Source organism: Oryctolagus cuniculus, chromosome 15 (assembly GCF_051225735.1).
Source record: "Oryctolagus cuniculus isolate XC-2025 breed Fujian yellow rabbit chromosome 15, ASM5122573v1, whole genome shotgun sequence".
Classification (NCBI taxonomy): Eukaryota; Metazoa; Chordata; class Mammalia; order Lagomorpha; family Leporidae; genus Oryctolagus; species Oryctolagus cuniculus.
In genome coordinates, this window is record NC_142881.1 from 40,398,075 (window position 1) to 40,408,322 (window position 10,248).

General features: G+C 44.4%; 1 long non-coding RNA gene across 1 annotated transcript; it reads right to left on the reverse strand.

The window, feature by feature from the left end:
* Window positions 1-1,740: 1,740 nt before the first annotated feature.
* LOC149121974 (uncharacterized) lies at window positions 1,741-9,699 on the reverse strand. Its single transcript, XR_016221341.1, has 3 exons — window positions 9,256-9,699; window positions 9,022-9,096; window positions 1,741-2,694 (listed from the first exon to the last, which is right to left on the reverse strand). It is a non-coding gene; the product is annotated as an uncharacterized LOC149121974 (long non-coding RNA).
* Between the last annotated feature and the right edge of the window lie 549 nt (window positions 9,700-10,248).

The following is a 10,248-nucleotide window of genomic DNA, read 5'->3' on the forward strand; positions in this document are numbered from 1 at the left end:
AGGGGGGAGGGAGAGGGAAAGGGGAAGGTTGTGGGTTGGAGGGACGTTATGGGGGGGAAGCCATTGTAATCCATAAGCTGTACTTTGGAAATTTATATTCATTAAATAAAAGTTAAAAAAAAGAAAAATTAAAAAAAAAAAAACCACGAACAATATCATTCTGTTACCTGGAGCCCATGTTCCAACAGCATGGTATTTCTATAAACAGAGGCCTCTAGTCACCATTTCAGAGTAGTGAAAACAAATTATTTACTCCTAAATCTCAGCCTAGGTTGGCAGGCAGCAAGGCATGGCCAGAAATACAATTTATATCAAATTAATACATCCATTAAGGATAGAGATCCTACATGAGGAGTAAGTGCACAGTGACTCCTGTTGTTGACTTTACCAATTGACACTCCTGTCTATGGCATCAGTAATCTCCCTATGCTCCAGTCATGAGTTTCCAAGGCTATGGAAGCCCTCTGAGTTCTCTGATTCTTATCTTGTTTAGACAAGCTCATAGTCAAAGTGGAGGTTCTCTCCTCCCTTCAGAGAAAGGTACCTCCTTCTTTGATGGCCTGTTCTTTCCACTGGGATCTCACTTGCAGAGATCTTTTGCCAGAGTGTCTTGGCTTTCCATGCCTGAAATACTCTCATGAGCTTTTCAGCCAGCTCCGAATGCCTTTAGGGCTGATGCTGAGGCCAGAGTGCTATTTAGGACATCTGCCATTCTATGAGTCTGCTGAGATTCTCACTTCCCATGTTGGATCACTCTCCCCTTTATTTACTCCATCAGTTAGCGTTAGCAGGTACTAGACTTGTCTATGTGCTCCCTTTGACTCCCAGTCCCTTCACCATGACCAACTGTGAACTGAAACTGATCACCTGGAACAGTGAGATGGCATTGGTACATGCCACCTCGATGGGATTGAATTGGAATCCCCTGGTATGCTTCCAACTCCACCACTTGGGGCAAGTCAGCCTGAGCATGTCCCAAATTATACATCTCTTCCCTGTGCTGTACATTGAGATTTAATGCTATAACGAGTACTCAAACAATATATTTCACTTTGTGTTTCTATGGGGGTGCAAACTGTTGAAATCCTTACTTAATGCATACTAAACTGATCCTCTGTAAAAAAAAAAAAAAAAAAAAAAAGAAATTATCAATTCCCAACTTGACTCTCACTGGGATTAAACATGACAATAGGTCTGCTCTGATTTCATCATCATTTTAAAAAATCATCTATTATTTTTCACTTTATGTTTCTGTGTGGGAGCAAACTGTTGAAATCCATACTTAATGTATACTAAGCTGATCTTCTGTATATTAAGATAATCGAAAATGAATCTTGATGTGAATGGAAGGGGAGAGGGAGTGGGAAAGGGGAGGGTTGTGGGTGGGAGGGACGGTATGGGGGGGGAAGCCATTGTAACCCATGAGTCGTACTTTGGAAATTTATATTCATTAAATAAAAGTTTAAAAAAAAAATTAATACATCCATATAATAACATAGTTTATGGTTTATTTAGTAATTTTTCCCAGAGAAATAGAAAAAAAAAGTCAACATTTAATTGAATTTTGAAACACTTAATGAAAACCTACACTAGGTTGCTTTCAGGGGTGAAAAATGGTAGAAGCAAAGTAAAATAGTTATTTGCCTGCAACTGATGAGCAGGTAGAGAAAAAGATTATCTTTGCTTCAAAACTGGTTTTGTTACCGAAGAAATTGCAGGGTTCTTGTCTTCACGCAAGAAAGAAATCAGACGTGAGACAGAGAGTAGTGGGAGGTAAAATAGCAAGGTTTATTAGGGAAGGGACATCCATAAGGATGGATGGGCACCTCTCCAGACAGGACCTGAGAGATAGTGCGCAGTCACTCAGACTGGGGGGGGGGGGGTGAGGTTACATGGTTGAGTAGAGAGAGTACACCTGGCCAGACCAAGAGTACACCTGGCCAGACCAAGTGGGTGGCTCAGCAGAGAGGCAGAGGGCTGAGCGCACCATCCAGTTGAGGCCGGGGGTTTTTAAGGAGATGGGTCTTGCTTCCCCACCTCTGCTCCTCTTGGAACAAAGGGCTTTTTGGATGTAAATAGAAAAACTTCTATCTGAGTTTTCTCCTGAAGGTATCAGACAGGAGGAAGCCTAGCTGGCACCATCCTGGGTTCAGAGGAAGGGCTAGCAGGACCCCCTAGAGAATGGAGATCCAGAGCAGGGTGTTTGAAGTGCAGATACTGGGCTGCACCTGGGAGATTGTGAAAGATTTGTCAGGCAGAAGGGGTGGGGACCTCCACCTGGCAGGTTATCAGGTAGAAGGGGGCAGGGCAGGATGCGAATACCGGGCTGCCCCTGAAACATTGTCAGGATGACTTAGAGATGCAGATGCATATGCTGGACATAGATATCTTCTCTTTAGGCCTTTATGTCACACACACATAAGCTCATAACTGACTTCCTACCTAACATTCCCCCCTCAAGAGGTAATACCCAAAATGGGATTATGGGTGGAGTTCCATTTTCTGTAACTTCTTCAAAGCTGCCATGTCAGCGTCAAGGAGGATTTGGGTATTTCCTCTTGCTATCTGTCTTATGGTGTGCAACAGTGGCCTTGGAAAGACTGCCCTGCTAGGTCCAGAGAGCTGCTCAGGTCATCCAATGGAAAGGGCTGGAAGCCTTGTCTGACGACCATTTGGAGTTTGACAGCTTTTAGTCTGTTAGAGACAAAACAAACAAGGGCATTAAAAACACACGGTCCAAAGAGAAGTAGTAAGATTACAGAAGTTACTCGGCCAAGGAGAGGAACTAGCCAGGATTTCCGTGACCAGATGTCAGGCCAGAAATCCCAGCCCTGCTTGGCCTGGTCCTGGAGGTGCTTGGCTTTGTCCAGGAAAAGTACAAATTTGGGTTTGTACCTGTCCAGTCTGATTGACCCAGAGACAACATTCTTCCTGGAACATGGCACAGATACCTCTCGGAGCAGCAGTTAGCTCCGATATTTTTTCTCTCATAACCTTTTGTGACTTCCACACACCCTCTTCAACTTACTTGAAACATTCCATCATTTCCATTCCAGTCTAGAGTAAACTAGCCATCAGGATTCTTACAAACCATGTCCTTTCCTTATTAAAAAAAACTCTTTCCTTCTAACCTTCATTACCAAGAACAATCTTTCCTTTTTAACCTTCCTTACCTTATACTTGTGGTGTTTTCCATGGAGTCTGGTTGGCTCTCTCTACCTTACCAGAAGACTGAGGTCTCCAGGCAAAATGAAGGGGCCAGGTTATTCCTAGGGCCTTACAAATCCCTTGTGTAGTCTGGGAGATAAAGGAAGACCCATTGTCACTTTGCAAAGAATTTGGGAGACCAAAGCGTGGAATAACTTCGTTCAGGAGAGTTTTGGTCACTTCCTGAGCTCTTTTAGTTCTGGTTGGGAAGGCTTCTACCCATCCAGTAAAGGTGTCTATAAGTACAAGCAGGTACCTATAGCCTTGACAGAGTGGCATCTGTGTAAAATCTACTTGCCAGTCTTCCCCGAGGTAAGTTCCCTTTTGCTGTATAGACCCCTGGGAGTTATTTTCTCATGTCCTTACCTAGTTCTAGAGCTCTGGTTAAGTGATCAGTTCTGCTAACTGAGCAAAAGTTTCTGGGGGCAGAGCATGCTTCAATAACATGCCATATCGTAACTGTTGCATACCCTGAGAAGCAGGTCCTAACAAAACTGTTTCTGTCTGTGAACCAAACCTCATCTGTGTTGGGGGGCTGTCTTTTAGGTCCCTTCTGCTGGCATAGATCAAGTCTATAGTCTCAGTACAAGAGTGGAGGGGGCCACTTTCCCCTGGAACTGGCATTAAAGTAGCTGGGTTTAGGGTAGAGCAATGCCTTATTTTCACCTGAGGGTTTTCTAGAAGGAGGACCTGATATTTTAGTATTCTGCTATCTGTGAGTCAGTGAGAGCCCTTTGCTCTAGTAGAGAATTTATTTGATGTGGGGTATAAAGGGCGATATCTTGTCCCACTGTAATTCTAGATACCTCCTCTGTCAGCAAGGTAGATGCTGCCATTGTCTTTAGGCAGTGAGGCCATCCTTGTGCAACCATGTCTAAGGTTTTAGAAAAGTGGCCCACAGGTTGCTTAACAGGTCCCAGATCCTGAGTTAACCTTCCTAAGGTGACTCCCTGCCTCCCAGTGATGTACAGCTGGGAGGGTCTCCCTGGGTGTGGCAGTCCTAGCACAGGGGCTTTAGTCATAGCATCCTTTAGCTGAGCAAAGGCTGTGGTTTGCTCTTTTCCCCCAAAGGAGGGGGCTCTGCTTTGGCTGCCTGTCAAGAGCCTGGTTTAGGAACTGTGCTGTTTTCCTGTATCTAGGAACCTGATAGAGAAAACTGGGACTGCCTGAAGTTTGTGGAAGTAGGAATTTGCTGAATGGCCCATATTTTCTCTGGGGCAGGTTTTCTCTCCCCAGGGGTGAGGATAAGGGTTAAATAATTAACACTCTAATGGACTAGCAATGCTTTGTTTTCCTCTGGATACCTAATAGCTAGTTTTGCTAGGAAGTTAAGCCAATGTACAAGAGTAGAGTCTCAGGCTGGGAAAGGAGACAGACTAACAAATCATTTACATTTAACCATCCACATTATGGATTATTGTGCACCCCCCTCAAGAGATAGGCCCTTTAAGTCCTCAGTGAGGACCTGTCCAAATAGGTGCAGAACTATCTGAGTTAGCTGTTACTAAAAGCCCTGTTTTTAGGAACTGGCAGGGAGGGCTTTCTAAGCTTAATACTATTGGATAGACTTTTAAGGCCTGCCTGGGTGTGTGAGGCCCAGACCTATCCATGGGGTGCTGGAAGAGAATTGCAAGAGATGCAAATCTCCTTTAAGGGAGGCACCCTGTTGACTTGCATTACATGACTGGACTAGGAGGAGAGCTGAATAGGAGGCTGATAGAAATAGCCAGCTTGCGTTTCACTGACCCTAGGCCATCCCCTCAATAGCAGTGGCTGGAGCTGGAAGCTGGGCAGAGTCAAAGGCTTTTTAGCTCAGGGCCACAGGGTCTGTGGTTCTGAACCAGGAGTCCTTCGACACTCAGGGCAGTTCCGTGTCCAGTGGCCATGCTCTTGGCAGAGCTGACGGAAGGCATTTGCTGTCATGACAGCTGCTTGCCCAATGCCCTGGCTCCTTATATCAGCAACAGGTGCTGTTTGGGGTGCATTGGCCTTGCTGGGTCTCCTTGACGGCAGATCACTGTGAAAAGCAGCCATTGATTGGCCTGTTGCCTATCCTCTGCTGCTTGCTTGCTCCTTGTTCTCCTGGTCTCTAATAAAGTAGACCAAGGAAGCAGCCTCTATGATGTCAGTCAAGGGGGTGCTCAACCCAACCCTGATTTTTGGAGATCTTTTTAATATCAGGGTGAGCTAGAAAAACTATGGTCATGGGCAAATTCTGACACTTAGTATTTTCCTGCGAGTTAAGACCGTGCCCATGAGGAGAACTATGACCTTTTAGGTAAGATCAACTGTGGTGACCTGCTTGCATACATACTTTGAGGTCATCAGTGCAACTTCCTATCTATCCCTCAGTTTGGTTTAAAAGGAGAGTTCTGCCCATTTACTGCGTACACTGAAAAATCAATCTAGCTGTCATATTTTAACCTCTTATTCTGGCTATGCTGTTTGGTCCTCTATACTGTGGCCAGCATTATTACAGAAAAGGTCGGTCATCCCTTACATAAGGTCTGGGGATCAAACCATACATCACAGTGGAGAGTCCTGCAGAACAGTAGTAACTTCCCTTCTGGAAGAGAAAAGAGGAGAAGTGAGGCAGCAAGTTGGGTCTCTAGCCTGACTTCCTGGGCTTTCAGATTTAACTGGTGGTTTAACCAGTGCTTACTGTGTAGCCTGACTTAGAGGAGAAATTGTGGCAGAGGTCTCTGCCATCCTTTGGCTTCCAGATATTTACCATGTAGCCAGTGGGTTATGGGCCTGGGTTTCCGGGTTTAACTAGTCTTACCGTGTAACCCATAAGTTTAGGTTTTGGGCTTCCGGGCTTTCACCGTGTAGCCTGTGGACACTAGAGTTTTCTTGCGCTCCTAGAACCCAGTTCTCTAGCATCTGCCGCATAACCATCTCCAATCATCTCCAAGTCTGTTTTGGAACACTTTCTCCCTTTTGGCTAGACCTCCCGTTTGATCCACATTTGAACTAGCAATGCCTGGTTATTCAGTGTTAGCTGGATGGAGACTTTGTCAGTCCCTCTTTAAAGAATCTGACTTCTGAGCCAGAGACTGGAGCAGCTAGAAAGAAGCACATTTATAACTGAAGTTTAGCATCATTTCACATCTTGGCACCACTTTTAATCTAAACAGCCTGATTGGTTATTATCTCTGCAAGATGAGAGATATATCTTTTGACATCTCCAGGGTCCCTCTGGAGATACCAAAAGTCCAGATAATTTAGAACTTTGATTTTCAGAAAGTCTGTTAAAGGTGCCAAGAGAACTTAGAGTATCTGGTCAAAATAGAATTCCTTAACATCCTGAAATGATAGCCATTCATTTAGGGTGATTTTAACACTTTTAGACCAGATCTAATCATAATGATATTTAACAATGCTTTGCATCAATCTGAACTTAACAGAGACAGTAGAGTACACAATAGATTACTTTGGCAAAACATGAATTCTATGTCTCTTGTTGTCCAATAAACCAGAAATTAAAAAACCTTGCACATAAGAGTTCACATAATTCAGAACTATTTAAGAGTCAAAAAGAGCTTACGGGACCTAACTCTAGAAATGGCAGAGTAACCGATTAAGCAGACACTGTTAAAACAGATGTTACAGTTTTTGCAAAAACAGATTCCAAGATTTATGATTTAGACCATTTCCAGATACTTACTAACATTAGTGCACATTTTTTAAAAACCCCATTGTTATAACAGAAGATCAGACTTCAACTTTAGGTCAGTGTAAGTTTGGCATTAGCACTCAACTTAAAGAAAACTCTGTAAACAATATTTTAAAATCATATACATTTGAAAACTTTTCATGACTTGCTCACACCTTCTGAAACTTTACACCCGTAGTTACTTTTACATAGTCTTGAATTGTCATGTATGGACAACCTATGAGAATACATGCTAATTAAACTCAAACAGTCTCTCATAGAATTTGAGATGTTAAAAGTACACACAATACATTTTCCCAAGTTTTACTTAGCACCGATGCTAGAAAACTTAAAACACTGAGTTATTAATGACTACCACATTATTATCTGAATTAAAAGTCAAAATTACATTTCCCATGCTTTTAAGTAACATAAGGATAACACCTGAGCAGCAACAGGGCACTAGTGCATATTTACAACTTTGAAAAGATCTTCATTGTTAACAGAAACAAGTTTAAAGCATATCAAAGACATGTAAAACTGAGCAAGTGAGCCACCAGCAAACCAAAGGGCTTTTGCATTAACTCAATTCTCTGAACCAATCTGTACTGGCTTACTTTTGTTAACAAAAAGACTTGTATACACAGAATTTACTCTCATTTTCATAAGACCACTCTAGCTGGAAAGCAAAAACATGAAGTCTGACACCATTAACAACATTTTAATAAATTTCACATAATCTGAATTGACTCAAACAGCTGTTATTTTAACAAATTTTAGAGTCTCATCCTTTGAGAGTTCCAGGGATCGACTGGAAGCCCAAAGTTGGAAGACTCGGTTTAGAATTTAAGCTGTCAGAGAGTCAAGCAGTTTAACGTAAACAACTTCGTGTTGCAGTTTTCCCAATCAAGACTCATAATGGCAATAAAAAAATGTGAAAACTTCAAGACAGGTAAATGCTCTCAGATAAGTCAGGGAAAGCAGCACAGAAAAGAACTAGTCATCAGCATATGAGCCCATCGCTTAGGCTTCCATTAACTGCAAAGAGAAAAACCCATCAGGTTGGAAAGGGTTAATGGATTAAGGTTCTTGCTCCCTTAGGTAAAGCCAGCAGTAGTATTGAATTGGAAATTCCTCCAGCGGAGGAAAAAAGCAGCCCTGGGGGCGCTCTCCCTGGAGATAGCTGGCTATGCCTGCCTGGGTGTGGCAGGCCACGTGGACTGGAATAGAGTGCAGAGAAAGGCTGTGGTCCCCCATTTACGGGGAAGACTGCACTAGCTGGGGCCTAGCAGGACTGGCCCTGGGGTTGGTAGGTGCGCTGTTTCACCAAGAGTGCTGGGAACCTCCTATAATTCAACCAAAGCCAGATCAATCAGGACTACTGCAGACACTCAGTCAATTAAAACAAATAGTTAACTTTAGCTCCTTTCCAGATTCAGTCCTCAGACAATCAAAGCTTAGCAACAGTAACAGCGCACAAAAACTTCAAGACGCATCAGAGCTACCATAAGCTGCAAAGATGGAAAACCTTCTACCAGGTTGGAAAGGGTTAACAGGTAACAGCTTTTTCCTTTAGGTGCAGAGACCTGTGGAATTTCTCTCTCCCTTTCTCCAGGCCAGCTATAGGAATGGAGATGAGGAGAGCAAAAGAGTGGGGGAGGGAGCCCCAGGAGGAGGAGGAAGGCAGAAAGCAACAGAGGACAAGATGTGCACTCACCTTCCCCTATGAATCTCAGCTGGAGGAGAGCATAGGGAAAGGCCCTCATGTCTGGGGGCTGAGTGGGGTTCAAAATCTATCATTCAAGGTTACCCACTACCCAGTTGTCTGAGTTTACCTGGAGGGCCAATACTAGCCTCGACCGAAGCTAAGCCCTGCTCGCATAGCAGCAGGCAGTGTGACCAGGTGTCCCTCCAAGAGAAAGACCTGGTCCTCGGGTCACAGTCCGGCCGCTGGAAGCCAAAGCGAGCTCAGGGGGTCTCCAGGCTCTCAGCCAACTGCCCTTCCTAACTTCCCTCCTGTTCCTTACAATCCTTCTGGAGTTTCAGCCGTAGCTAAGCCGTGGCCGGGGTGACTCCGTGTTCTTGGAGAGCTGTGGGGTGCCAGACACTCAACGGTCACTTCCACAGATCCAGTACAGCTTGAGGGAAGGAATACTGACCTCCGAAGTCTTCTCAAAGTCTCTCCGTGGTCGCCAAAAATGTTCCCGGAGAAATTGCAGGGTTCTTGACTTTGCCTAAGAAAGAATTCAGACATGAGACAGAGAGTAGTGGGAGGTAAAATAGCAAGGTTTATTAGAGAAGGGACATCCATAAGGATGGATGGGCACCTCTCCAGACAGGACCTGAGAGATAGTGCACAGTCACTCGGACTGGGGGGGGGGGGGTGAGGTTACATGGTTGAGTAGAGAGAGTACACCTGGCCAGACCAAGTGGGCGGCTGCACACCATCCAGTTGAGGCCGGGGGTTTTTAAGGAGATGGGTCTTGCTTCCCCACCTCTGCTCCTCTTGGAACAAAGGGCTTTTTGGATGTAAATAGAAAAACTTCTATCTGAGTTTTCTCCTGAAGGTATCAGACAGGAGGAAGCCTAGCTGGCACCATCCTGGGTTCAGAGGAAGGGCTAGCAGGACCCCCCAGAGAATGGGGATCCAGAGCAGGGTGTTTGAAGTGCAGATACTGGGCTGCACCTGGGAGATTGTGAAAGATTTGTCAGGCAGAAGGGGCGGGGACCTCCACCTGGCAGGTTATCAGGTAGAAGGGGGCAGGGCAGGATGTGACTACCAGGCTGCCCCTGAAACATTGTCAGGATGACTTAGAGATGCAGATGCATATGCTGGACATAGATGTCTTCTCTTTAGGCCTTTATGTCACACACACATAAGCTCATAACTGACTTCCTACCTAACAGTTTCAAGGTATATGGATGTTTGAAAACAAAATAAAAGTGAAGTTGAAAAACAATATTCAGTATGTTTAAAAAGGAGAAAATGATACCATTAGTATTACAGATTCGGATTCAAAATGCCCTTAGAGTTTTGATTTTTTTTTTAAGTTGTATTTGTTCATTTTAAAGACAGGGTAACAGAGAAGGAAAGACAGACGGAGTTCTTCCACCTGGTGGTTTGCTTCCCAACCACCACAAACAGTCCAGGCTGACCAGGCAGAAACCAGGAGTCAGGAACTCTATCTTAATTCCTGCCCATGTGGGTGGCAGGAACCCAAGCACTTGGGTTGTCAGCCACTGCCTCCCAAGTACATTAGCAGGAAGCTGGATCAGAAGTGCCGAGTAGCAGTAACAGGAACCAAGCACTCCAGTAGGGGATGCAGGTGTCACAAGTAGCAGTTTAACCCACTGCGCTACATCTGCCCCTTGATAATTTTTTTTTA